Source organism: Delphinus delphis, chromosome 4, assembly GCF_949987515.2.
Source record: "Delphinus delphis chromosome 4, mDelDel1.2, whole genome shotgun sequence".
Taxonomy (NCBI): Eukaryota; Metazoa; Chordata; class Mammalia; order Artiodactyla; family Delphinidae; genus Delphinus; species Delphinus delphis.
The window spans coordinates 109,493,441-109,521,439 of record NC_082686.1 but is presented as its reverse complement, the minus strand read 5'-3'; positions in this window follow the sequence as shown (position 1 = coordinate 109,521,439).

Genomic DNA, 27,999 nt, shown 5'->3' with positions numbered 1-27,999 from the left:
CTACAGCAAAGAGGAGACTTTGTCGCTTCTCAGTCTGCATTCAAAGAGGTGATCCGGAGGACTTTGACAGCGGAAAGGTGCTCAGGGGGCCAAGAAGAGTCTCGGTACACAGTGTTCTTCCAAGGGACGTGGTGAGGCAGCGGGGACCCTAGGAAAGGCATACTAACTTCAATGCACTACTCGCCTAAGGTTTCCTGGTAAACCTCTGCACGCGTCAGGTATTCGTGGAGGGAATACCTGAACCTCACTTGGGTCATTTTGGAACAGTAGAGTGTTCCGTTGATGGACAGAGGGCGCCCGGAGGCCTCCTGCACGGCGTAGTAAACAGAGTGTTTCTCTAGGCAAACTCCCTTTCCCTGCACATAGCCATTCTACTTGTGAAGAGAACACGAGGAACCGCACTGTTTCTCAGGACACTTTGAGGCCGCACTTTCAGCTCTCCCGCCGGGAAAATAATGCTCTTGGCTTTAGGTAACCAATATCAACATTGAACCCAGCACATGCACTTGTAGTTTCTGACCAACAGAAAGAGACTCAAGCAGCACCCTGGACCTTCGCTGATAAGACTTTGGCACCAGGGTAGTCCTGCGTGGGCTGAATGGCCTCAACGACGTAATTCCCGGGGATGGGCCAAACTGTCCTTGTGTCTTACAAAACCCAGGGTAGCGTTCAGGGGCAAATTGTACGTTTGTCAGGCTGCCTCTGAAGTCGACCTTCTGCTTGGCAGAGAGAGAGAGAGAGAGAGAGAGAGAGAGAGAGGGAGAGAGAGAGAGAGGGGCGGCAGGGAAGTGTTCCCAGCATGAACCGTAAACACAGTGTCTCTTCATAGCAGCAGTGGTTCAGCCGTGGGGATCATTGACATAACACCGAAGACCTGCTAGGCCTGTGTTCGGGAGGCCTTTTGAAAGCTCGGCAGTCTAGACGGGCAGTGAAGGGAGCAGAGTGTCGCCTTTCATTCTTCTTGCAGAGAAACGATCCGAAGGGCCCAGGTACCTGTATTTGGTTGGGTCCCCTAAGAATTGGGTACACATTGGGTACACAGTGTTTTTCCATGCGAGGTGGTGAGGACCCAGGAGTCCTAGGAGTCCTGAACCAGCACCCTAGCGTCAAGCCACTGCTTTGACGAAGGCTTCTGGGCAAATGCTGCATGCCTGCAGGCACTGTGGATGCCGTTCCCGGACCTTGTTTGGATCTTCGTGACCAGTGTGGTCTGCCCTTTATGCGAAGGGGGCTCTGGCACGCCTCAGGCAAGGAAGTGGAAAGACCTTTCTTCTTTCTTGCATAGCACCCTTTCCTTTGAGACACGTTCCAGCATGCAAGGGAAGACTAGCGGAACGCTGTGTTTAGGCACCTTTGAGGCTACGAGGATTCTTCGTTCAACTAGGGACAATCCAACGTTTCTCCTAAGGTCCCGGCATCAAAGTTGAACGCAGCCCCACGTACGTGTCGTTTCTCAAGCACCAGAAGAGACACAAGAAGCACTGTGGTACCTTCTAAGAATAATATCTTGCGCAGGGAGATGAGCACTGTCCGAGTGACATAGGCGTTTTAAGGCGCTAGCTAGATCTGGGTGTCCTTGAACCTGCCAAAAGACTAGCAGGCTTCAGGAGGAAACCGTTCGTTTTCCGGACGGCATGTAAAGTCGAGTTTCTGCTGGGCAGGGAGAGACGGCAGGTATGTAAGCGGAGAATGAACAGTCAGCACAGAGCTTGTTACATTGCAGCTCAGGGTCAGCCCTGAGAGCCACTGGCATCACACCGAAGACTTTCCAGAACTCGGGTCGGGGCACAGTTGAAAGACTTGTCAATCTCTCTATCCAACGAAGGCAACAGTTTGCTGCCTTTCACACTGCGTTCCAAGAGGTGATCCGGAGGTACCTGGGTCGCCGAACGGTGCTCAATCGGTCAACGGGAGTCATTGAGTGCACAGTGTTCCTCCAAAGGGACATGGTGGGGCAGAGGGAGTCCTGGGAGAAGCATTCCAGCGTTAATGCCCTGCTTCCCTTAAGGGTTCATGGAAATCGTTTGTACACGTCAAGTCGTGCGTGGAAACCCTGCCATTACGTTGAGCCTGGGGGACAGGTCTGGCTTTCCCGTTATGTGAACAAGGGCTGCTGGAGGCCTCCTGTAACGAGTAGGAAACTGTCTGTTAGCCTAGGAAACCTGCCGTTCAATCACTCGGCATTACCACTGTGAAGAGGGCACGGGCAACAACGCTGTTTTTCACTTAAATCTGAGGCCGCAAGTGTCCTGCTTTCCCGTTGGGAAAATAATGCTTTTCTCATTAGGCCCCTCGGTCAGACTTGACGCAGCACACGTACGTGTAGCTTCTGACCGGCGAAAAGAGACTCAAGGAGCACCCTGGACCTTCCCTGATAAAACTTCGGCACACAGGGAGCTGAAAGGCGTGACCGACATAATTCCTTAGGTGAGGCCAAAAAGTGTCCTTGTATCCTACCAGAGCTCAGGCAGTGTTGCAGGGGCAACAAGTCCGTTTGTCAGGCTGCGCCTGAAGTCGACGGTCTGCTTGGCAAGTGAGGGCAGCTTCGTGTTCCCAGTGCGAACGCTAAGCAGGGGGTGTTTTCATTGCCGTCCCGGTTCAGCAGCGGGGACCGCTTGCGGTCCACCTAAGACCTGCCAGACCCGTGTTCGGGAGGACTTTTGAAAGATGGGCAATCCAACGGTGCAACAAAGAGAGCAGTGTTTTGCCTTGAATTCACTCTTCGTTCCAAGAGACGATGCGAAGGGCCTAGGTGCCTGTACGTCGGTAGGTCGCCTAAGACGTGACAACCGGTACACATGGTGTTGCCGTGAGACGTGGTGAGGGCGCGGGAGTCCCAGGAGTCCTGAAAAGCCCACTAGCGTTTAGCCACTGCTTTGAGTAGGGCTCCCTGGGAAATGCTGCACGCCTGCCTGGCATTTGTGGATGCAATTCCTGGACCTTGCCTTCAGCTTGGCGCTCAGTGTCGTGTTCCTTCTGTGTAAAGGCGGCTCTGGGATGCCCCAGGAATGGAAGCGGAAACCCACCACCGCTCTCAAGAAAATTCCACTTTCCTTCCAAAGACATTCGAGCATGCAAGAATGGACTGACAGAGCACTGTATTTCAGGCAGCTTTCACGCTGAACGATCCTTCTTTCCCGTTGGGAGGTACTACAGTTCTCTAAGGGTCCCGGTCTCAGAGTTGCACACAGCCCACGTGCGTATAGTTTCTCAGGAACCGAGGGGGACCCCAGGAGGACGGTGGCACCTTCTCTGAATAGGTTTGTAGCCAGGGAGTTGGTTGTGCGCTGTGCGAATGGCATGAACTCTTAAAGGTGCTAGGTATCAGATTTAGGTGCTCCCTGAACCTGCCAAAAGCCTAGCAGTGTTCGGGGGGGAAACTGTCCATTTTCCAGACTGCATCAAAGGTCGAGTTACAGCTTGCCAGGAAGAGCCGGTAGGTAAGTACACCCAGAATGAACACTACGCACCGTGTCTCACATGGCTCCTCAGCGTCAGCAGTGGGAGCCCCTGGCATGCCACCTAGGACCTTCTACACCTCTGTTCAGGGGCACTTTTGAATGTCGTGGCTATCTAGCTCTACAGCAAAGAGGAGACTTTGTCGCTTCTCAGTCTGCATTCAAAGAGGTGATCCGGAGGACTTTGACAGCGGAAAGGTGCTCAGGGGGCCAAGAAGAGTCTCGGTACACAGTGTTCTTCCAAGGGACGTGGTGAGGCAGCGGGGACCCTAGGAAAGGCATACTAACTTCAATGCACTACTCGCCTAAGGTTTCCTGGAAAACCTCTGCACGCGTCAGGTATTCGTGGAGGGAATACCTGAACCTCACTTGGGTCATTTTGGAACAGTAGAGTGTTCCGTTGATGGACAGAGGGCGCCCGGAGGCCTCCTGCACGGCGTAGTAAACAGAGTGTTTCTCTAGGCAAACTCCCTTTCCCCGCACATAGCCATTCTACTTGTGAAGAGAACACGAGGAACCGCACTGTTTCTCAGGACACTTTGAGGCCGCACTTTCAGCTCTCCCGCCGGGAAAATAATGCTCTTGGCTTTAGGTAACCAATATCAAAATTGAACCCAGCACATGCACTTGTAGTTTCTGACCAACAGAAAGAGACTCAAGCAGCACCCTGGACCTTCGCTGATAAGACTTTGGCACCAGGGTAGTCCTGCGTGGGCTGAATGGCCTCAACGACGTAATTCCCGGGGATGGGCCAAACTGTCCTTGTGTCTTACAAAACACAGGGTAGCGTTCAGGGGCAAATTGTACGTTTGTCAGGCTGCCTCTGAAGTCGACCTTCTGCTTGGCAGAGAGAGAGAGAGAGAAAGAGAGAGAGAGAGAAAGAGGGAGAGAGAGAGAGAGGGGCGGCAGGGAAGTGTTCCCAGCATGAACCGTAAACACAGTGTCTCTTCATAGCAGCAGTGGTTCAGCCGTGGGGATCATTGACATAACACCGAAGACCTGCTAGGCCTGTGTTCGGGAGGACTTTTGAAAGCTCGGCAGTCTAGACGGGCAGCGAAGGGAGCAGAGTGTCGCCTTTCATTCTTCTTGCAGAGAAACGATCCGAAGGGCCCAGGTACCTGTATTTGCTTGGGTCCCCTAAGAATTGGGTACACATTGGGTACACAGTGTTTTTCCATGCGAGGTGGTGAGGACCCAGGAGTCCTAGGAGTCCTGAACCAGCACCCTAGCGTCAAGCCACTGCTTTGACGAAGGCTTCTGGGCAAATGCTGCATGCCTGCAGGCACTGTGGATGCCGTTCCCGGACCTTGTTTGGATCTTCGTGACCAGTGTGGTCTGCCCTTTATGCGAAGGGGGCTCTGGCATGCCTCAGGAAAGGAAGTGGAAAGACCTTTCTTCTTTCTTGCATAGCACCCTTTCCTTTGAGACACGTTCCAGCATGCAAGGGAAGACTAGCGGAACGCTGTGTTTAGGCACCTTTGAGGCTACGAGGATTCTTCGTTCAACTAGGGACAATCCAACGTTTCTCCTAAGGTCCCGGCATCAAAGTTGAACGCAGCCCCACGTACGTGTAGTTTCTCAAGCACCAGAAGAGACACAAGAAGCACTGTGGTACCTTCTCAGAATAATATCTTGCGCAGGGAGATGAGCACTGTCCGAGTGACATAGGCGTTTTAAGGTGCTAGCTAGATCTGGGTGTCCTTGAACCTGCCAAAAGACTAGCAGGCTTCAGGAGGAAACCGTTCGTTTTCCGGACGGCATGTAAAGTCGAGTTTCTGCTGGGCAGGGAGAGACGGCAGGTATGTAAGCGGAGAATGAACAGTCAGCACAGAGCTTGTTACATTGCAGCTCAGGGTCAGCCCTGAGAGCCACTGGCATCACACCGAAGACTTTCCAGAACTCGGGTCGGGGCACAGTTGAAAGACTTGTCAATCTCTCTATCCAACGAAGGCAACAGTTTGCTGCCTTTCACACTGCGTTCCAAGAGGTGATCCGGAGGTACCTGGGTCGCCGAACGGTGCTCAATCGGTCAACGGGAGTCATTGAGTGCACAGTGTTCCTCCAAAGGGACATGGTGGGACAGAGGGAGTCCTGGGATCAGCATTCCAGCGTTAATGCGCTGCTTCCCCTAAGGGTTCATGGAAATCGTTTGTACACGTCAAGTCGTGCGTGGAAACCCTGCCATTACGTTGAGCCTGGGGGACAGGTCTGGCTTTCCCGTTATGTGAACAAGGGCTGCTGGAGGCCTCCTGTAACGAGTAGGAAACTGTCTGTTAGCCTAGGAAACCTGCCGTTCAATCACTCGGCATTACCACTGTGAAGAGGGCACGGGCAACAACGCTGTTTTTCACTTAAATCTGAGGCCGCAAGTGTCCTGCTTTCCCGTTGGGAAAATAATGCTTTTCTCATTAGGCCCCTCGGTCAGACTTGACGCAGCACACGTACGTGTAGCTTCTGACCGGCGAAAAGAGACTCAAGGAGCACCCTGGACCTTCCCTGATAAAACTTCGGCACACAGGGAGCTGAAAGGCGTGACCGACGTAATTCCTTAGGTGAGGCCAAAAAGTGTCCTTGTATCCTACCAGAGCTCAGGCAGTGTTGCAGGGGCAACAAGTCCGTTTGTCAGGCTGCGCCTGAAGTCGACGGTCTGCTTGGCAAGCGAGGGCAGCTTCGTGTTCCCAGTGCGAACGCTAAGCAGGGGGTGTTTTCATTGCCGTCCTGGTTCAGCAGCGGGGACCACTTGCGGTCCACCTAAGACCTGCCAGACCCGTGTTCGGGAGGACTTTTGAAAGATGGGAAATCCAACGGTGCAACAAAGAGAGCAGTGTTTTGCCTTGAATTCACTCTTCGTTCCAAGAGACGATGCGAAGGGCCTAGGTGCCTGTACGTCGGTAGGTCGCCTAAGACGTGACAACCGGTACACATGGTGTTGCCGTGAGACGTGGTGAGGGCGCGGGAGTCCCAGGAGTCCTGAAAAGCCCACTAGCGTTTAGCCACTGCTTTGAGTAGGGCTCCCTGGGAAATGCTGCACGCCTGCCTGGCATTTGTGGATGCAATTCCTGGACCTTGCCTTCAGCTTGGCGCTCAGTGTCGTGTTCCTTCTGTGTAAAGGCGGCTCTGGGATGCCCCAGGAATGGAAGCGGAAACCCACCACCGCTCTCAAGAAAATTCCACTTTCCTTCCAAAGACATTCCAGCATGCAAGAATGGACTGACAGAGCACTGTATTTCAGGCAGCTTTCACGCTGAACGATCCTTCTTTCCCGTTGGGAGGTACTACAGTTCTCTAAGGGTCCCGGTCTCAGAGTTGCACACAGCCCACGTGCGTATAGTTTCTCAGGAACCGAGGGGGACCCCAGGAGGATGGTGGCACCTTCTCTGAATAGGTTTGTAGCCAGGGAGTTGGTTGTGCGCTGTGCGAATGGCATGAACTCTTAAAGGTGCTAGGTATCAGATTTAGGTGCTCCCTGAACCTGCCAAAAGCCTAGCAGTGTTCGGGGGGGAAACTGTCCATTTTCCAGACTGCATCAAAGGTCGAGTTACAGCTTGCCAGGAAGAGCCGGTAGGTAAGTACACCCAGAATGAACACTACGCACCGTGTCTCACATGGCTCCTCAGCGTCAGCAGTGGGAGCCCCTGGCATGCCACCTAGGACCTTCTACACCTCTGTTCAGGGGCACTTTTGAATGTCGTGGCTATCTAGCTCTACAGCAAAGAGGAGACTTTGTCGCTTCTCAGTCTGCATTCAAAGAGGTGATCCGGAGGACTTTGACAGCGGAAAGGTGCTCAGGGGGCCAAGAAGAGTCTCAGTACACAGTGTTCTTCCAAGGGATGTGGTGAGGCAGCGGGGACCCTAGGAAAGGCATACTAACTTCAATGCACTACTCGCCTAAGGTTTCCTGGAAAACCTCTGCACGCGTCAGGTATTCGTGGAGGGAATACCTGAACCTCACTTGGGTCATTTTGGAACAGTAGAGTGTTCCGTTGATGGACAGAGGGCGCCCGGAGGCCTCCTGCATGGCGTAGTAAACAGAGTGTTTCTCTAGGCAAACTCCCTTTCCCCGCACATAGCCATTCTACTTGTGAAGAGAACACGAGGAACCGCACTGTTTCTCAGGACACTTTGAGGCCGCACTTTCAGCTCTCCCGCTGGGAAAATAATGCTCTTGGCTTTAGGTAACCAATATCAAAATTGAACCCAGCACATGCACTTGTAGTTTCTGACCAACAGAAAGAGACTCAAGCAGCACCCTGGACCTTCGCTGATAAGACTTTGGCACCAGGGTAGTCCTGCGTGGGCTGAATGGCCTCAACGACGTAATTCCCGGGGATGGGCCAAACTGTCCTTGTGTCTTACAAAACCCAGGGTAGCGTTCAGGGGCAAATTGTACGTTTGTCAGGCTGCCTCTGCAGTCGACCTTCTGCTTGGCAGAGAGAGAGAGAGAGAAAGAGAGAGAGAGAGAGAGAAGGAGAGAGAGAGAGAGGGGCGGCAGGGAAGTGTTCCCAGCATGAACCGTAAACACAGTGTCTCTTCATAGCAGCAGTGGTTCAGCCGTGGGGATCATTGACATAACACCGAAGACCTGCTAGGCCTGTGTTCGGGAGGCCTTTTGAAAGCTCGGCAGTCTAGACGGGCAGCGAAGGGAGCAGAGTGTCGCCTTTCATTCTTCTTGCAGAGAAACGATCCGAAGGGCCCAGGTACCTGTATTTGGTTGGGTCCCCTAAGAATTGGGTACACATTGGGTACACAGTGTTTTTCCATGCGAGGTGGTGAGGACCCAGGAGTCCTAGGAGTCCTGAACCAGCACCCTAGCGTCAAGCCACTGCTTTGACGAAGGCTTCTGGGCAAATGCTGCATGCCTGCAGGCACTGTGGATGCCGTTCCCGGACCTTGTTTGGATCTTCGTGACCAGTGTGGTCTGCCCTTTATGCGAAGGGGGCTCTGGCACGCCTCAGGCAAGGAAGTGGAAAGACCTTTCTTCTTTCTTGCATAGCACCCTTTCCTTTGAGACACGTTCCAGCATGCAAGGGAAGACTAGCGGAACGCTGTGTTTAGGCACCTTTGAGGCTACGAGGATTCTTCGTTCAACTAGGGACAATCCAACGTTTCTCCTAAGGTCCCGGCATCAAAGTTGAACGCAGCCCCACGTACGTGTAGTTTCTCAAGCACCAGAAGAGACACAAGAAGCACTGTGGTACCTTCTCAGAATAATATCTTGCGCAGGGAGATGAGCACTGTCCGAGTGACATAGGCGTTTTAAGGCGCTAGCTAGATCTGGGTGTCCTTGAACCTGCCAAAAGACTAGCAGGCTTCAGGAGGAAACCGTTCGTTTTCCGGACGGCATGTAAAGTCGAGTTTCTGCTGGGCAGGGAGAGACGGCAGGTATGTAAGCGGAGAATGAACAGTCAGCACAGAGCTTGTTACATTGCAGCTCAGGGTCAGCCCTGAGAGCCACTGGCATCACACCGAAGACTTTCCAGAACTCGGGTCGGGGCACAGTTGAAAGACTTGTCAATCTCTCTATCCAACGAAGGCAACAGTTTGCTGCCTTTCACACTGCGTTCCAAGAGGTGATCCGGAGGTACCTGGGTCGCCGAACGGTGCTCAATCGGTCAACGGGAGTCATTGAGTGCACAGTGTTCCTCCAAAGGGACATGGTGGGGCAGAGGGAGTCCTGGGAGAAGCATTCCAGCGTTAATGCGCTGCTTCCCCTAAGGGTTCATGGAAATCGTTTGTACACGTCAAGTCGTGCGTGGAAACCCTGCCATTACGTTGAGCCTGGGGGACAGGTCTGGCTTTCCCGTTATGTGAACAAGGGCTGCTGGAGGCCTCCTGTAACGAGTAGGAAACTGTCTGTTAGCCTAGGAAACCTGCCGTTCAATCACTCGGCATTACCACTGTGAAGAGGGCACGGGCAACAACGCTGTTTTTCACTTAAATCTGAGGCCGCAAGTGTCCTGCTTTCCCGTTGGGAAAATAATGCTTTTCTCATTAGGCCCCTCGGTCAGACTTGACGCAGCACACGTACGTGTAGCTTCTGACCGGCGAAAAGAGACTCAAGGAGCACCCTGGACCTTCCCTGATAAAACTTCGGCACACAGGGAGCTGAAAGGCGTGACCGACGTAATTCCTTAGGTGAGGCCAAAAAGTGTCCTTGTATCCTACCAGAGCTCAGGCAGTGTTGCAGGGGCAACAAGTCCGTTTGTCAGGCTGCGCCTAAAGTCGACGGTCTGCTTGGCAAGCGAGGGCAGCTTCGTGTTCCCAGTGCAAACGCTAAGCAGGGGGTGTTTTCATTGCCGTCCCGGTTCAGCAGCGGGGACCGCTTGCGGTCCACCTAAGACCTGCCAGACCCGTGTTCGGGAGGACTTTTGAAAGATGGGCAATCCAACGGTGCAATAAAGAGAGCAGTGTTTTGCCTTGAATTCACTCTTCGTTCCAAGAGACGATGCGAAGGGCCTAGGTGCCTGTACGTCGGTAGGTCGCCTAAGACGTGACAACCGGTACACATGGTGTTGCCGTGAGACGTGGTGAGGGCGCGGGAGTCCCAGGAGTCCTGAAAAGCCCACTAGCGTTTAGCCACTGCTTTGAGTAGGGCTCCCTGGGAAATGCTGCACGCCTGCCTGGCATTTGTGGATGCAATTCCTGGACCTGGCCTTCAGCTTGGCTCTCAGTGTCGTGTTCCTTCTGTGTAAAGGCGGCTCTGGGATGCCCCAGGAATGGAAGCGGAAACCCACCACCGCTCTCAAGAAAATTCCACTTTCCTTCCAAAGACATTCCAGCATGCAAGAATGGACTGACAGAGCACTGTATTTCAGGCAGCTTTCACGCTGAACGATCCTTCTTTCCCGTTGGGAGGTACTACAGTTCTCTAAGGGTCCCGGTCTCAGAGTTGCACACAGCCCACGTGCGTATAGTTTCTCAGGAACCGAGGGGGACCCCAGGAGGACGGTGGCACCTTCTCTGAATAGGTTTGTAGCCAGGGAGTTGGTTGTGCGCTGTGCGAATGGCATGAACTCTTAAAGGTGCTAGGTATCAGATTTAGGTGCTCCCTGAACCTGCCAAAAGCCTAGCAGTGTTCGGGGGGGAAACTGTCCATTTTCCAGACTGCATCAAAGGTCGAGTTACAGCTTGCCAGGAAGAGCCGGTAGGTAAGTACACCCAGAATGAACACTACGCACCGTGTCTCACATGGCTCCTCAGCGTCAGCAGTGGGAGCCCCTGGCATGCCACCTAGGACCTTCTACACCTCTGTTCAGGGGCACTTTTGAATGTCGTGGCTATCTAGCTCTACAGCAAAGAGGAGACTTTGTCGCTTCTCAGTCTGCATTCAAAGAGGTGATCCGGAGGACTTTGACAGCGGAAAGGTGCTCAGGGGGCCAAGAAGAGTCTCGGTACACAGTGTTCTTCCAAGGGACGTGGTGAGGCAGCAGGGACCCTAGGAAAGGCATACTAACTTCAATGCACTACTCGCCTAAGGTTTCCTGGAAAACCTCTGCACGCATCAGGTATTCGTGGAGGGAATACCTGAACCTCACTTGGGTCATTTTGGAACAGTAGAGTGTTCCGTTGATGGACAGAGGGCGCCCGGAGGCCTCCTGCACGGCGTAGTAAACAGAGTGTTTCTCTTGGCAAACTCCCTTTCCCCGCACATAGCCATTCTACTTGTGAAGAGAACACGAGGAACCGCACTGTTTCTCAGGACACTTTGAGGCCGCACTTTCAGCTCTCCCGCCGGGAAAATAATGCTCTTGGCTTTAGGTAACCAATATCAAAATTGAACCCAGCACATGCACTTGTAGTTTCTGACCAACAGAAAGAGACTCAAGCAGCACCCTGGACCTTCGCTGATAAGACTTTGGCACCAGGGTAGTCCTGCGTGGGCTGAATGGCCTCAACGACGTAATTCCCGGGGATGGGCCAAACTGTCCTTGTGTCTTACACAACCCAGGGTAGCGTTCAGGGGCAAATTGTACGTTTGTCAGGCTGCCTCTGAAGTCGACCTTCTGCTTGGCAGAGAGAGAGAGAGAGAAAGAGAGAGAGAGAGAGAGAAGGAGAGAGAGAGAGAGGGGCGGCAGGGAAGTGTTCCCAGCATGAACCGTAAACACAGTGTCTCTTCATAGCAGCAGTGGTTCAGCCGTGGGGATCATTGACATAACACTGAAGACCTGCTAGGCCTGTGTTCGAGAGGCCTTTTGAAAGCTCGGCAGTCTAGACGGGCAGCGAAGGGAGCAGAGTGTCGCCTTTCATTCTTCTTGCAGAGAAACGATCCGAAGGGCCCAGGTACCTGTATTTGGTTGGGTCCCCTAAGAATTGGGTACACATTGGGTACACAGTGTTTTTCCATGCGAGGTGGTGAGGACCCAGGAGTCCTAGGAGTCCTGAACCAGCACCCTAGCGTCAAGCCACTGCTTTGACGAAGGCTTCTGGGCAAATGCTGCATGCCTGCAGGCACTGTGGATGCCGTTCCCGGACCTTGTTTGGATCTTCGTGACCAGTGTGGTCTGCCCTTTATGCGAAGGGGGCTCTGGCACGCCTCAGGCAAGGAAGTGGAAAGACCTTTCTTCTTTCTTGCATAGCACCCTTTCCTTTGAGACACGTTCCAGCATGCAAGGGAAGACTAGCGGAACGCTGTGTTTAGGCACCTTTGAGGCTACGAGGATTCTTCGTTCAACTAGGGACAATCCAACGTTTCTCCTAAGGTCCCGGCATCAAAGTTGAACGCAGCCCCACGTACGTGTAGTTTCTCAAGCACCAGAAGAGACACAAGAAGCACTGTGGTACCTTCTCAGAATAATATCTTGCGCAGGGAGATGAGCACTGTCCGAGTGACATAGGCGTTTTAAGGCGCTAGCTAGATCTGGGTGTCCTTGAACCTGCCAAAAGACTAGCAGGCTTCAGGAGGAAACCGTTCGTTTTCCGGACGGCATGTAAAGTCGAGTTTCTGCTGGGCAGGGAGAGACGGCAGGTATGTAAGCGGAGAATGAACAGTCAGCACAGAGCTTGTTACATTGCAGCTCAGGGTCAGCCCTGAGAGCCACTGGCATCACACCGAAGACTTTCCAGAACTCGGGTCGGGGCACAGTTGAAAGACTTGTCAATCTCTCTATCCAACGAAGGCAACAGTTTTCTGCCTTTCACACTGCGTTCCAAGAGGTGATCCGGAGGTACCTGGGTCGCCGAACGGTGCTCAATCGGTCAACGGGAGTCATTGAGTGCACAGTGTTCCTCCAAAGGGACATGGTGGGGCAGAGGGAGTCCTGGGAGAAGCATTCCAGCGTTAATGCGCTGCTTCCCCTAAGGGTTCATGGAAATCGTTTGTACACGTCAAGTCGTGCGTGGAAACCCTGCCATTACGTTGAGCCTGGGGGACAGGTCTGGCTTTCCCGTTATGTGAACAAGGGCTGCTGGAGGCCTCCTGTAACGAGTAGGAAACTGTCTGTTAGCCTAGGAAACCTGCCGTTCAATCACTCGGCATTACCACTGTGAAGAGGGCACGGGCAACAACGCTGTTTTTCACTTAAATCTGAGGCCGCAAGTGTCCTGCTTTCCCGTTGGGAAAATAATGCTTTTCTCATTAGGCCCCTCGGTCAGACTTGACGCAGCACACGTACGTGTAGCTTCTGACCGGCGAAAAGAGACTCAAGGAGCACCCTGGACCTTCCCTGATAAAACTTCGGCACACAGGGAGCTGAAAGGCGTGACCGACGTAATTCCTTAGGTGAGGCCAAAAAGTGTCCTTGTATCCTACCAGAGCTCAGGCAGTGTTGCAGGGGCAACAAGTCCGTTTGTCAGGCTGCGCCTAAAGTCGACGGTCTGCTTGGCAAGCGAGGGCAGCTTCGTGTTCCCAGTGCGAACGCTAAGCAGGGGGTGTTTTCATTGCCGTCCCGGTTCAGCAGCGGGGACCGCTTGCGGTCCACCTAAGACCTGCCAGACCCGTGTTCGGGAGGACTTTTGAAAGATGGGCAATCCAACGGTGCAACAAAGAGAGCAGTGTTTTGCCTTGAATTCACTCTTCGTTCCAAGAGACGATGCGAAGGGCCTAGGTGCCTGTACGTCGGTAGGTCGCCTAAGACGTGACAACCGGTACACATGGTGTTGCCGTGAGACGTGGTGAGGGCGCGGGAGTCCCAGGAGTCCTGAAAAGCCCACTAGCGTTTAGCCACTGCTTTGAGTAGGGCTCCCTGGGAAATGCTGCACGCCTGCCTGGCATTTGTGGATGCAATTCCTGGACCTTGCCTTCAGCTTGGCTCTCAGTGTCGTGTTCCTTCTGTGTAAAGGCGGCTCTGGGATGCCCCAGGAATGGAAGCGGAAACCCACCACCGCTCTCAAGAAAATTCCACTTTCCTTCCAAAGACATTCCAGCATGCAAGAATGGACTGACAGAGCACTGTATTTCAGGCAGCTTTCACGCTGAACGATCCTTCTTTCCCGTTGGGAGGTACTACAGTTCTCTAAGGGTCCCGGTCTCAGAGTTGCACACAGCCCACGTGCGTATAGTTTCTCAGGAACCGAGGGGGACCCCAGGAGGACGGTGGCACCTTCTCTGAATAGGTTTGTAGCCAGGGAGTTGGTTGTGCGCTGTGCGAATGGCATGAACTCTTAAAGGTGCTAGGTATCAGATTTAGGTGCTCCCTGAACCTGCCAAAAGCCTAGCAGTGTTCGGGGGGGAAACTGTCCATTTTCCAGACTGCATCAAAGGTCGAGTTACAGCTTGCCAGGAAGAGCCGGTAGGTAAGTACACCCAGAATGAACACTACGCACCGTGTCTCACATGGCTCCTCAGCGTCAGCAGTGGGAGCCCCTGGCATGCCACCTAGGACCTTCTACACCTCTGTTCAGGGGCACTTTTGAATGTCGTGGCTATCTAGCTCTACAGCAAAGAGGAGACTTTGTCGCTTCTCAGTCTGCATTCAAAGAGGTGATCCGGAGGACTTTGACAGCGGAAAGGTGCTCAGGGGGCCAAGAAGAGTCTCGGTACACAGTGTTCTTCCAAGGGACGTGGTGAGGCAGCGGGGACCCTAGGAAAGGCATACTAACTTCAATGCACTACTCGCCTAAGGTTTCCTGGAAAACCTCTGCACGCGTCAGGTATTCGTGGAGGGAATACCTGAACCTCACTTGGGTCATTTTGGAACAGTAGAGTGTTCCGTTGATGGACAGAGGGCGCCCGGAGGCCTCCTGCACGGCGTAGTAAACAGAGTGTTTCTCTAGGCAAACTCCCTTTCCCCGCACATAGCCATTCTACTTGTGAAGAGAACACGAGGAACCGCACTGTTTCTCAGGACACTTTGAGGCCGCACTTTCAGCTCTCCCGCCGGGAAAATAATGCTCTTGGCTTTAGGTAACCAATATCAAAATTGAACCCAGCACATGCACTTGTAGTTTCTGACCAACAGAAAGAGACTCAAGCAGCACCCTGGACCTTCGCTGATAAGACTTTGGCACCAGGGTAGTCCTGCGTGGGCTGAATGGCCTCAACGACGTAATTCCCGGGGATGGGCCAAACTGTCCTTGTGTCTTACACAACCCAGGGTAGCGTTCAGGGGCAAATTGTACGTTTGTCAGGCTGCCTCTAAAGTCGACCTTCTGCTTGGCAGAGAGAGAGAGAGAGAAAGAGAGAGAGAGAGAGAGAGGGAGAGAGAGAGAGAGGGGCGGCAGGGAAGTGTTCCCAGCATGAACCGTAAACACAGTGTCTCTTCATAGCAGCAGTGGTTCAGCCGTGGGGATCATTGACATAACACCGAAGACCTGCTAGGCCTGTGTTCGGGAGGCCTTTTGAAAGCTCGGCAGTCTAGACGGGCAGCGAAGGGAGCAGAGTGTCGCCTTTCATTCTTCTTGCAGAGAAACGATCCGAAGGGCCCAGGTACCTGTATTTGCTTGGGTCCCCTAAGAATTGGGTACACATTGGGTACACAGTGTTTTTCCATGCGAGGTGGTGAGGACCCAGGAGTCCTAGGAGTCCTGAACCAGCACCCTAGCGTCAAGCCACTGCTTTGACGAAGGCTTCTGGGCAAATGCTGCATGCCTGCAGGCACTGTGGATGCCGTTCCCGGACCTTGTTTGGATCTTCGTGACCAGTGTGGTCTGCCCTTTATGCGAAGGGGGCTCTGGCACGCCTCAGGCAAGGAAGTGGAAAGACCTTTCTTCTTTCTTGCATAGCACCCTTTCCTTTGAGACACGTTCCAGCATGCAAGGGAAGACTAGCGGAACGCTGTGTTTAGGCACCTTTGAGGCTACGAGGATTCTTCGTTCAACTAGGGACAATCCAACGTTTCTCCTAAGGTCCCGGCATCAAAGTTGAACGCAGCCCCACGTACGTGTAGTTTCTCAAGCACCAGAAGAGACACAAGAAGCACTGTGGTACCTTCTCAGAATAATATCTTGCGCAGGGAGATGAGCACTGTCCGAGTGACATAGGCGTTTTAAGGCGCTAGCTAGATCTGGGTGTCCTTGAACCTGCCAAAAGACTAGCAGGCTTCAGGAGGAAACCGTTCGTTTTCCGGACGGCATGTAAAGTCGAGTTTCTGCTGGGCAGGGAGAGACGGCAGGTATGTAAGCGGAGAATGAACAGTCAGCACAGAGCTTGTTACATTGCAGCTCAGGGTCAGCCCTGAGAGCCACTGGCATCACACCGAAGACTTTCCAGAACTCGGGTCGGGGCACAGTTGAAAGACTTGTCAATCTCTCTATCCAACGAAGGCAACAGTTTGCTGCCTTTCACACTGCGTTCCAAGAGGTGATCCGGAGGTACCTGGGTCGCCGAACGGTGCTCAATCGGTCAACGGGAGTCATTGAGTGCAAAGTGTTCCTCCAAAGGGACATGGTGGGGCAGAGGGAGTCCTGGGAGAAGCATTCCAGCGTTAATGCGCTGCTTCCCCTAAGGGTTCATGGAAATCGTTTGTACACGTCAAGTCGTGCGTGGAAACCCTGCCATTACGTTGAGCCTGGGGGACAGGTCTGGCTTTCCCGTTATGTGAACAAGGGCTGCTGGAGGCCTCCTGTAACGAGTAGGAAACTGTCTGTTAGCCTAGGAAACCTGCCGTTCAATCACTCGGCATTACCACTGTGAAGAGGGCACGGGCAACAACGCTGTTTTTCACTTAAATCTGAGGCCGCAAGTGTCCTGCTTTCCCGTTGGGAAAATAATGCTTTTCTCATTAGGCCCCTCGGTCAGACTTGACGCAGCACACGTACGTGTAGCTTCTGACCGGCGAAAAGAGACTCAAGGAGCACCCTGGACCTTCCCTGATAAAACTTCGGCACACAGGGAGCTGAAAGGCGTGACCGACGTAATTCCTTAGGTGAGGCCAAAAAGTGTCCTTGTATCCTACCAGAGCTCAGGCAGTGTTGCAGGGGCAACAAGTCCGTTTGTCAGGCTGCGCCTAAAGTCGACGGTCTGCTTGGCAAGCGAGGGCAGCTTCGTGTTCCCAGTGCGAACGCTAAGCAGGGGGTGTTTTCATTGCCGTCCCGGTTCAGCAGCAGGGACCGCTTGCGGTCCACCTAAGACCTGCCAGACCCGTGTTCGGGAGGACTTTTGAAAGATGGGCAATCCAACGGTGCAACAAAGAGAGCAGTGTTTTGCCTTGAATTCACTCTTCGTTCCAAGAGACGATGCGAAGGGCCTAGGTGCCTGTACGTCGGTAGGTCGCCTAAGACGTGACAACCGGTACACATGGTGTTGCCGTGAGACGTGGTGAGGGCGCGGGAGTCCCAGGAGTCCTGAAAAGCCCACTAGCGTTTAGCCACTGCTTTGAGTAGGGCTCCCTGGGAAATGCTGCACGCCTGCCTGGCATTTGTGGATGCAATTCCTGGACCTTGCCTTCAGCTTGGCGCTCAGTGTCGTGTTCCTTCTGTGTAAAGGCGGCTCTGGGATGCCCCAGGAATGGAAGCGGAAACCCACCACCGCTCTCAAGAAAATTCCACTTTCCTTCCAAAGACATTCCAGCATGCAAGAATGGACTGACAGAGCACTGTATTTCAGGCAGCTTTCACGCTGAACGATCCTTCTTTCCCGTTGGGAGGTACTACAGTTCTCTAAGGGTCCCGGTCTCAGAGTTGCACACAGCCCACGTGCGTATAGTTTCTCAGGAACCGAGGGGGACCCCAGGAGGATGGTGGCACCTTCTCTGAATAGGTTTGTAGCCAGGGAGTTGGTTGTGCGCTGTGCGAATGGCATGAACTCTTAAAGGTGCTAGGTATCAGATTTAGGTGCTCCCTGAACCTGCCAAAAGCCTAGCAGTGTTCAGGGGGGAAACTGTCCATTTTCCAGACTGCATCAAAGGTCGAGTTACAGCTTGCCAGGAAGAGCCGGTAGGTAAGTACACCCAGAATGAACACTACGCACCGTGTCTCACATGGCTCCTCAGCGTCAGCAGTGGGAGCCCCTGGCATGCCACCTAGGACCTTCTACACCTCTGTTCAGGGGCACTTTTGAATGTCGTGGCTATCTAGCTCTACAGCAAAGAGGAGACTTTGTCGCTTCTCAGTCTGCATTCAAAGAGGTGATCCGGAGGACTTTGACAGTGGAAAGGTGCTCAGGGGGCCAAGAAGAGTCTCGGTACACAGTGTTCTTCCAAGGGACGTGGTGAGGCAGCGGGGACCCTAGGAAAGGCATACTAACTTCAATGCACTACTCGCCTAAGGTTTCCTGGAAAACCTCTGCACGCGTCAATTCGTGGAAGGAATACCTGAACCTCACTTGGGTCGTTGTGGAACAGTAGAGTGTTCCGTTGATGGATAGAGGGCGCCCGGAGGCCTCCTGCACGGTGTAGTAAACAGAGTGTTTCTCTAGGCAAACTCCCTTTCCCCGCACATAGCCATTCTACTTGTGAAGAGAACACGAGGAACCGCACTGTTTCTCAGGACACTTTGAGGCCGCACTTTCAGCTCTCCCACCGGGAAAATAATGCTCTTGGCTTTAGGTAACCAATATCAAAATTGAACCCAGCACATGCACTTGTAGTTTCTGACCAACAGAAAGAGACTCAAGCAGCACCCTGGACCTTCGCTGATAAGACTTTGGCACCAGGGTAGTCCTGCGTGGGCTGAATGGCCTCAACGACGTAATTCCCGGGGATGGGCCAAACTGTCCTTGTGTCTTACAAAACCCAGGGTAGCGTTCAGGGGCAAATTGTACATTTGTCAGGCTGCCTCTGAAGTCGACCTTCTGCTTGGCAGAGAGAGAGAGAGAGAGAGAGGCGGCAGGGAAGTGTTCCCAGCATGAACCGTAAACACAGTGTCTCTTCATAGCAGCAGTGGTTCAGCCGTGGGGATCATTGACATAACACCGAAGACCTGCTAGGCCTGTGTTCGGGAGGCCTTTTGAAAGCTCGGCAGTCTAGATGGGCAGCGAAGGGAGCAGAGTGTCGCCTTTCATTCTTCTTGCAGAGAAACGATCCGAAGGGCCCAGGTACCTGTATTTGGTTGGGTCCCCTAAGAATTGGGTACACATTGGGTACACAGTGTTTTTCCATGCGAGGTGGTGAGGACCCAGGAGTCCTAGGAGTCCTGAACCAACACCTTAGCGTCAAGCCACTGCTTTGACGAAGGCTTCTGGGCAAATGCTGCATGCCTGCAGGCACTGTGGATGCCGTTCCCGGACCTTGTTTGGATCTTCGTGACCAGTGTGGTCTGCCCTTTATGCGAAGGGGGCTCTGGCACGCCTCAGGCAAGGAAGTGGAAAGACCTTTCTTCTTTCTTGCATAGCACCCTTTCCTTTGAGACACGTTCCAGCATGCAAGGGAAGACTAGCGGAACGCTGTGTTTAGGCACCTTTGAGGCTACGAGGATTCTTCGTTCAACTAGGGACAATCCAACGTTTCTCCTAAGGTCCCGGCATCAAAGTTGAACGCAGCCCCACGTACGTGTAGTTTCTCAAGCACCAGAAGAGACACAAGAAGCACTGTGGTACCTTCTCAGAATAATATCTTGCGCAGGGAGATGAGCACTGTCCGAGTGACATAGGCGTTTTAAGGCGCTAGCTAGATCTGGGTGTCCTTGAACCTGCCAAAAGACTAGCAGGCTTCAGGAGGAAACCGTTCGTTTTCCGGACGGCATGTAAAGTCGAGTTTCTGCTGGGCAGGGAGAGACGGCAGGTATGTAAGCGGAGAATGAACAGTCAGCACAGAGCTTGTTACATTGCAGCTCAGGGTCAGCCCTGAGAGCCACTGGCATCACACCGAAGACTTTCCAGAACTCGGGTCGGGGCACAGTTGAAAGACTTGTCAATCTCTCTATCCAACGAAGGCAACAGTTTGCTGCCTTTCACACTGCGTTCCAAGAGGTGATCCGGAGGTACCTGGGTCGCCGAACGGTGCTCAATCGGTCAACGGGAGTCATTGAGTGCACAGTGTTCCTCCAAAGGGACATGGTGGGGCAGAGGGAGTCCTGGGAGAAGCATTCCAGCGTTAATGCGCTGCTTCCCCTAAGGGTTCATGGAAATCGTTTGTACACGTCAAGTCGTGCGTGGAAACCCTGCCATTACGTTGAGCCTGGGGGACAGGTCTGGCTTTCCCGTTATGTGAACAAGGGCTGCTGGAGGCCTCCTGTAACGAGTAGGAAACTGTCTGTTAGCCTAGGAAACCTGCCGTTCAATCACTCGGCATTACCACTGTGAAGAGGGCACGGGCAACAACGCTGTTTTTCACTTAAATCTGAGGCCGCAAGTGTCCTGCTTTCCCGTTGGGAAAATAATGCGTTTCTCATTAGGCCCCTCGGTCAGACTTGACGCAGCACACGTACGTGTAGCTTCTGACCGGCGAAAAGAGACTCAAGGAGCACCCTGGACCTTCCCTGATAAAACTTCGGCACACAGGGAGCTGAAAGGCGTGACCGACGTAATTCCTTAGGTGAGGCCAAAAAGTGTCCTTGTATCCTACCAGAGCTCAGGCAGTGTTGCAGGGGCAACAAGTCCGTTTGTCAGGCTGCGCCTGAAGTCGACGGTCTGCTTGGCAAGCGAGGGCAGCTTCGTGTTCCCAGTGCGAACGCTAAGCAGGGGGTGTTTTCATTGCCGTCCTGGTTCAGCAGCGGGGACCGCTTGCGGTCCACCTAAGACCTGCCAGACCCGTGTTCGGGAGGACTTTTGAAAGATGGGCAATCCAACGGTGCAACAAAGAGAGCAGTGTTTTGCCTTGAATTCACTCTTCGTTCCAAGAGACGATGCGAAGGGCCTAGGTGCCTGTACGTCGGTAGGTCGCCTAAGACGTGACAACCGGTACACATGGTGTTGCCGTGAGACGTGGTGAGGGCGCGGGAGTCCCAGGAGTCCTGAAAAGCCCACTAGCGTTTAGCCACTGCTTTGATTAGGGCTCCCTGGGAAATGCTGCACGCCTGCCTGGCATTTGTGGATGCAATTCCTGGACCTTGCCTTCAGCTTGGCGCTCAGTGTCGTGTTCCTTCTGTGTAAAGGCGGCTCTGGGATGCCCCAGGAATGGAAGCGGAAACCCACCACCGCTCTCAAGAAAATTCCACTTTCCTTCCAAAGACATTCCAGCATGCAAGAATGGACTGACAGAGCACTGTATTTCAGGCAGCTTTCACGCTGAACGATCCTTCTTTCCCGTTGGGAGGTACTACAGTTCTCTAAGGGTCCCGGTCTCAGAGTTGCACACAGCCCACGTGCGTATAGTTTCTCAGGAACCGAGGGGGACCCCAGGAGGACGGTGGCACCTTCTCTGAATAGGTTTGTAGCCAGGGAGTTGGTTGTGCGCTGTGCGAATGGCATGAACTCTTAAAGGTGCTAGGTATCAGATTTAGGTGCTCCCTGAACCTGCCAAAAGCCTAGCAGTGTTCGGGGGGGAAACTGTCCATTTTCCAGACTGCATCAAAGGTCGAGTTACAGCTTGCCAGGAAGAGCCGGTAGGTAAGTACACCCAGAATGAACACTACGCACCGTGTCTCACATGGCTCCTCAGCGTCAGCAGTGGGAGCCCCTGGCATGCCACCTAGGACCTTCTACACCTCTGTTCAGGGGCACTTTTGAATGTCGTGGCTATCTAGCTCTACAGCAAAGAGGAGACTTTGTCGCTTCTCAGTCTGCATTCAAAGAGGTGATCCGGAGGACTTTGACAGCGGAAAGGTGCTCAGGGGGCCAAGAAGAGTCTCGGTACACAGTGTTCTTCCAAGGGACGTGGTGAGGCAGCGGGGACCCTAGGAAAGGCATACTAACTTCAATGCACTACTCGCCTAAGGTTTCCTGGAAAACCTCTGCACGCGTCAATTCGTGGAGGGAATACCTGAACCTCACTTGGGTCATTGTGGAACAGTAGAGTGTTCCGTTGATGGATAGAGGGTGCCCGGAGGCCTCCTGCACGGCGTAGTAAACAGAGTGTTTCCCTAGGCAAACTCCCTTTCCCCGCACATAGCCATTCTACTTGTGAAGAGAACACGAGGAACCGCACTGTTTCTCAGGACACTTTGAGGCCGCACTTTCAGCTCTCCCGCCGGGAAAATAATGCTCTTGGCTTTAGGTAACCAATATCAAAATTGAACCCAGCACATGCACTTGTAGTTTCTGACCAACAGAAAGAGACTCAAGCAGCACCCTGGACCTTCGCTGATAAGACTTTGGCACCAGGGTAGTCCTGCGTGGGCTGAATGGCCTCAACGACGTAATTCCCGGGGATGGGCCAAACTGTCCTTGTGTCTTACAAAACCCAGGGTAGCGTTCAGGGGCAAATTGTACATTTGTCAGGCTGCCTCTGAAGTCGACCTTCTGCTTGGCAGAGAGAGAGAGAGAGAGAGAGAGAGGCGGCAGGGAAGTGTTCCCAGCATGAACCGTAAACACAGTGTCTCTTCATAGCAGCAGTGGTTCAGCCGTGGGGATCATTGACATAACACCGAAGACCTGCTAGGCCTGTGTTCGGGAGGCCTTTTGAAAGCTCGGCAGTCTAGATGGGCAGCGAAGGGAGCAGAGTGTCGCCTTTCATTCTTCTTGCAGAGAAACGATCCGAAGGGCCCAGGTACCTGTATTTGGTTGGGTCCCCTAAGAATTGGGTACACATTGGGTACACAGTGTTTTTCCATGCGAGGTGGTGAGGACCCAGGAGTCCTAGGAGTCCTGAACCAACACCTTAGCGTCAAGCCACTGCTTTGACGAAGGCTTCTGGGCAAATGCTGCATGCCTGCAGGCACTGTGGATGCCGTTCCCGGACCTTGTTTGGATCTTCGTGACCAGTGTGGTCTGCCCTTTATGCGAAGGGGGCTCTGGCACGCCTCAGGCAAGGAAGTGGAAAGACCTTTCTTCTTTCTTGCATAGCACCCTTTCCTTTGAGACACGTTCCAGCATGCAAGGGAAGACTAGCGGAACGCTGTGTTTAGGCACCTTTGAGGCTACGAGGATTCTTCGTTCAACTAGGGACAATCCAACGTTTCTCCTAAGGTCCCGGCATCAAAGTTGAACGCAGCCCCACGTACGTGTAGTTTCTCAAGCACCAGAAGAGACACAAGAAGCACTGTGGTACCTTCTCAGAATAATATCTTGCGCAGGGAGATGAGCACTGTCCGAGTGACATAGGCGTTTTAAGGCGCTAGCTAGATCTGGGTGTCCTTGAACCTGCCAAAAGACTAGCAGGCTTCAGGAGGAAACCGTTCGTTTTCCGGACGGCATGTAAAGTCGAGTTTCTGCTGGGCAGGGAGAGACGGCAGGTATGTAAGCGGAGAATGAACAGTCAGCACAGAGCTTGTTACATTGCAGCTCAGGGTCAGCCCTGAGAGCCACTGGCATCACACCGAAGACTTTCCAGAACTCGGGTCGGGGCACAGTTGAAAGACTTGTCAATCTCTCTATCCAACGAAGGCAACAGTTTGCTGCCTTTCACACTGCGTTCCAAGAGGTGATCCGGAGGTACCTGGGTCGCCGAACGGTGCTCAATCGGTCAACGGGAGTCATTGAGTGCACAGTGTTCCTCCAAAGGGACATGGTGGGGCAGAGGGAGTCCTGGGAGAAGCATTCCAGCGTTAATGCGCTGCTTCCCCTAAGGGTTCATGGAAATCGTTTGTACACGTCAAGTCGTGCGTGGAAACCCTGCCATTACGTTGAGCCTGGGGGACAGGTCTGGCTTTCCCGTTATGTGAACAAGGGCTGCTGGAGGCCTCCTGTAACGAGTAGGAAACTGTCTGTTAGCCTAGGAAACCTGCCGTTCAATCACTCGGCATTACCACTGTGAAGAGGGCACGGGCAACAACGCTGTTTTTCACTTAAATCTGAGGCCGCAAGTGTCCTGCTTTCCCGTTGGGAAAATAATGCTTTTCTCATTAGGCCCCTCGGTCAGACTTGACGCAGCACACGTATGTGTAGCTTCTGACCGGCGAAAAGAGACTCAAGGAGCACCCTGGACCTTCCCTGATAAAACTTCGGCACACAGGGAGCTGAAAGGCGTGACCGACGTAATTCCTTAGGTGAGGCCAAAAAGTGTCCTTGTATCCTACCAGAGTTCAGGCAGTGTTGCAGGGGCAACAAGTCCGTTTGTCAGGCTGCGCCTGAAGTCGACGGTCTGCTTGGCAAGCGAGGGCAGCTTCGTGTTCCCAGTGCGAACTCTAAGCAGGGGGTGTTTTCATTGCCGTCCTGGTTCAGCAGCGGGGACCGCTTGCGGTCCACCTAAGACCTGCCAGACCCGTGTTCGGGAGGACTTTTGAAAGATGGGCAATCCAACGGTGCAACAAAGAGAGCAGTGTTTTGCCTTGAATTCACTCTTCGTTCCAAGAGACGATGCGAAGGGCCTAGGTGCCTGTACGTCGGTAGGTCGCCTAAGACGTGACAACCGGTACACATGGTGTTGCCGTGAGACGTGGTGAGGGCGCGGGAGTCCCAGGAGTCCTGAAAAGCCCACTAGCGTTTAGCCACTGCTTTGAGTAGGGCTCCCTGGGAAATGCTGCACGCCTGCCTGGCATTTGTGGATGCAATTCCTGGACCTTGCCTTCAGCTTGGCGCTCAGTGTCGTGTTCCTTCTGTGTAAAGGCGGCTCTGGGATGCCCCAGGAATGGAAGCGGAAACCCACCACCGCTCTCAAGAAAATTCCACTTTCCTTCCAAAGACATTCCAGCATGCAAGAATGGACTGACAGAGCACTGTATTTCAGGCAGCTTTCACGCTGAACGATCCTTCTTTCCCGTTGGGAGGTACTACAGTTCTCTAAGGGTCCCGGTCTCAGAGTTGCACACAGCCCACGTGCGTATAGTTTCTCAGGAACCGAGGGGGACCCCAGGAGGACGGTGGCACCTTCTCTGAATAGGTTTGTAGCCAGGGAGTTGGTTGTGCGCTGTGCGAATGGCATGAACTCTTAAAGGTGCTAGGTATCAGATTTAGGTGCTCCCTGAACCTGCCAAAAGCCTAGCAGTGTTCGGGGGGGAAACTGTCCATTTTCCAGACTGCATCAAAGGTCGAGTTACAGCTTGCCAGGAAGAGCCGGTAGGTAAGTACACCCAGAATGAACACTACGCACCGTGTCTCACATGGCTCCTCAGCGTCAGCAGTGGGAGCCCCTGGCATGCCACCTAGGACCTTCTACACCTCTGTTCAGGGGCACTTTTGAATGTCGTGGCTATCTAGCTCTACAGCAAAGAGGAGACTTTGTCGCTTCTCAGTCTGCATTCAAAGAGGTGATCCGGAGGACTTTGACAGCGGAAAGGTGCTCAGGGGGCCAAGAAGAGTCTCGGTACACAGTGTTCTTCCAAGGGACGTGGTGAGGCAGCGGGGACCCTAGGAAAGGCATACTAACTTCAATGCACTACTCGCCTAAGGTTTCCTGGAAAACCTCTGCACGTGTCAGGTATTCGTGGAGGGAATACCTGAACCTCACTTGGGTCATTTTGGAACAGTAGAGTGTTCCGTTGATGGACAGAGGGCGCCCGGAGGCCTCCTGCACGGCGTAGTAAACAGAGTGTTTCTCTAGGCAAACTCCCTTTCCCCGCACATAGCCATTCTACTTGTGAAGAGAACACGAGGAACCGCACTGTTTCTCAGGACACTTTGAGGCCGCACTTTCAGCTCTCCCGCCGGGAAAATAATGCTCTTGGCTTTAGGTAACCAATATCAAAATTGAACCCAGCACATGCACTTGTAGTTTCTGACCAACAGAAAGAGACTCAAGCAGCACCCTGGACCTTCGCTGATAAGACTTTGGCACCAGGGTAGTCCTGCGTGGGCTGAATGGCCTCAACGACGTAATTCCCGGGGATGGGCCAAACTGTCCTTGTGTCTTACAAAACCCAGGGTAGCGTTCAGGGGCAAATTGTACATTTGTCAGGCTGCCTCTGAAGTCGACCTTCTGCTTGGCAGAGAGAGAGAGAGAGAGAGAGGCGGCAGGGAAGTGTTCCCAGCATGAACCGTAAACACAGTGTCTCTTCATAGCAGCAGTGGTTCAGCTGTGGGGATCATTGACATAACACCGAAGACCTTCTACGCCTGTGTTCGGGAGGACTTTTGAAAGCTCGGCAGTCTAGATGGGCAGCGAAGGGAGCAGAGTGTCGCCTTTCATTCTTCTTGCAGAGAAACGATCCGAAGGGCCCAGGTACCTGTATTTGGTTGGGTCCCCTAAGAATTGGGTACACATTGGGTACACAGTGTTTTTCCATGCGAGGTGGTGAGGACCCAGGAGTCCTAGGAGTCCTGAACCAACACCTTAGCGTCAAGCCACTGCTTTGACGAAGGCTTCTGGGCAAATGCTGCATGCCTGCAGGCACTGTGGATGCCGTTCCCGGACCTTGTTTGGATCTTCGTGACCAGTGTGGTCTGCCCTTTATGCGAAGGGGGCTCTGGCACGCCTCAGGCAAGGAAGTGGAAAGACCTTTCTTCTTTCTTGCATAGCACCCTTTCCTTTGAGACACGTTCCAGCATGCAAGGGAAGACTAGCGGAACGCTGTGTTTAGGCACCTTTGAGGCTACGAGGATTCTTCGTTCAACTAGGGACAATCCAACGTTTCTCCTAAGGTCCCGGCATCAAAGTTGAACGCAGCCCCACGTACGTGTAGTTTCTCAAGCACCAGAAGAGACACAAGAAGCACTGTGGTACCTTCTCAGAATAATATCTTGCGCAGGGAGATGAGCACTGTCCGAGTGACATAGGCGTTTTAAGGCGCTAGCTAGATCTGGGTGTCCTTGAACCTGCCAAAAGACTAGCAGGCTTCAGGAGGAAACCGTTCGTTTTCCGGACGGCATGTAAAGTCGAGTTTCTGCTGGGCAGGGAGAGACGGCAGGTATGTAAGCGGAGAATGAACAGTCAGCACAGAGCTTGTTACATTGCAGCTCAGGGTCAGCCCTGAGAGCCACTGGCATCACACCGAAGACTTTCCAGAACTCGGGTCGGGGCACAGTTGAAAGACTTGTCAATCTCTCTATCCAACGAAGGCAACAGTTTGCTGCCTTTCACACTGCGTTCCAAGAGGTGATCCGGAGGTACCTGGGTCGCCGAACGGTGCTCAATCGGTCAACGGGAGTCATTGAGTGCACAGTGTTCCTCCAAAGGGACATGGTGGGGCAGAGGGAGTCCTGGGAGAAGCATTCCAGCGTTAATGCGCTGCTTCCCCTAAGGGTTCATGGAAATCGTTTGTACACGTCAAGTCGTGCGTGGAAACCCTGCCATTACGTTGAGCCTGGGGGACAGCTCTGGCTTTCCCGTTATGTGAACAAGGGCTGCTGGAGGCCTCCTGTAATGAGTAGGAAACTGTCTGTTAGCCTAGGAAACCTGCCGTTCAATCACTCGGCATTACCACTGTGAAGAGGGCACGGGCAACAACGCTGTTTTTCACTTAAATCTGAGGCCGCAAGTGTCCTGCTTTCCCGTTGGGAAAATAATGCGTTTCTCATTAGGCCCCTCGGTCAGACTTGACGCAGCACACGTACGTGTAGCTTCTGACCGGCGAAAAGAGACTCAAGGAGCACCCTGGACCTTCCCTGATAAAACTTCGGCACACAGGGAGCTGAAAGGCGTGACCGACGTAATTCCTTAGGTGAGGCCAAAAAGTGTCCTTGTATCCTACCAGAGCTCAGGCAGTGTTGCAGGGGCAACAAGTCCGTTTGTCAGGCTGCGCCTGAAGTCGACGGTCTGCTTGGCAAGCGAGGGCAGCTTCGTGTTCCCAGTGCGAACGCTAAGCAGGGGGTGTTTTCATTGCCGTCCTGGTTCAGCAGCGGGGACCGCTTGCGGTCCACCTAAGACCTGCCAGACCCGTGTTCGGGAGGACTTTTGAAAGATGGGCAATCCAACGGTGCAACAAAGAGAGCAGTGTTTTGCCTTGAATTCACTCTTCGTTCCAAGAGACGATGCGAAGGGCCTAGGTGCCTGTACGTCGGTAGGTCGCCTAAGACGTGACAACCGGTACACATGGTGTTGCCGTGAGACGTGGTGAGGGCGCGGGAGTCCCAGGAGTCCTGAAAAGCCCACTAGCGTTTAGCCACTGCTTTGATTAGGGCTCCCTGGGAAATGCTGCACGCCTGCCTGGCATTTGTGGATGCAATTCCTGGACCTTGCCTTCAGCTTGGCGCTCAGTGTCGTGTTCCTTCTGTGTAAAGGCGGCTCTGGGATGCCCCAGGAATGGAAGCGGAAAC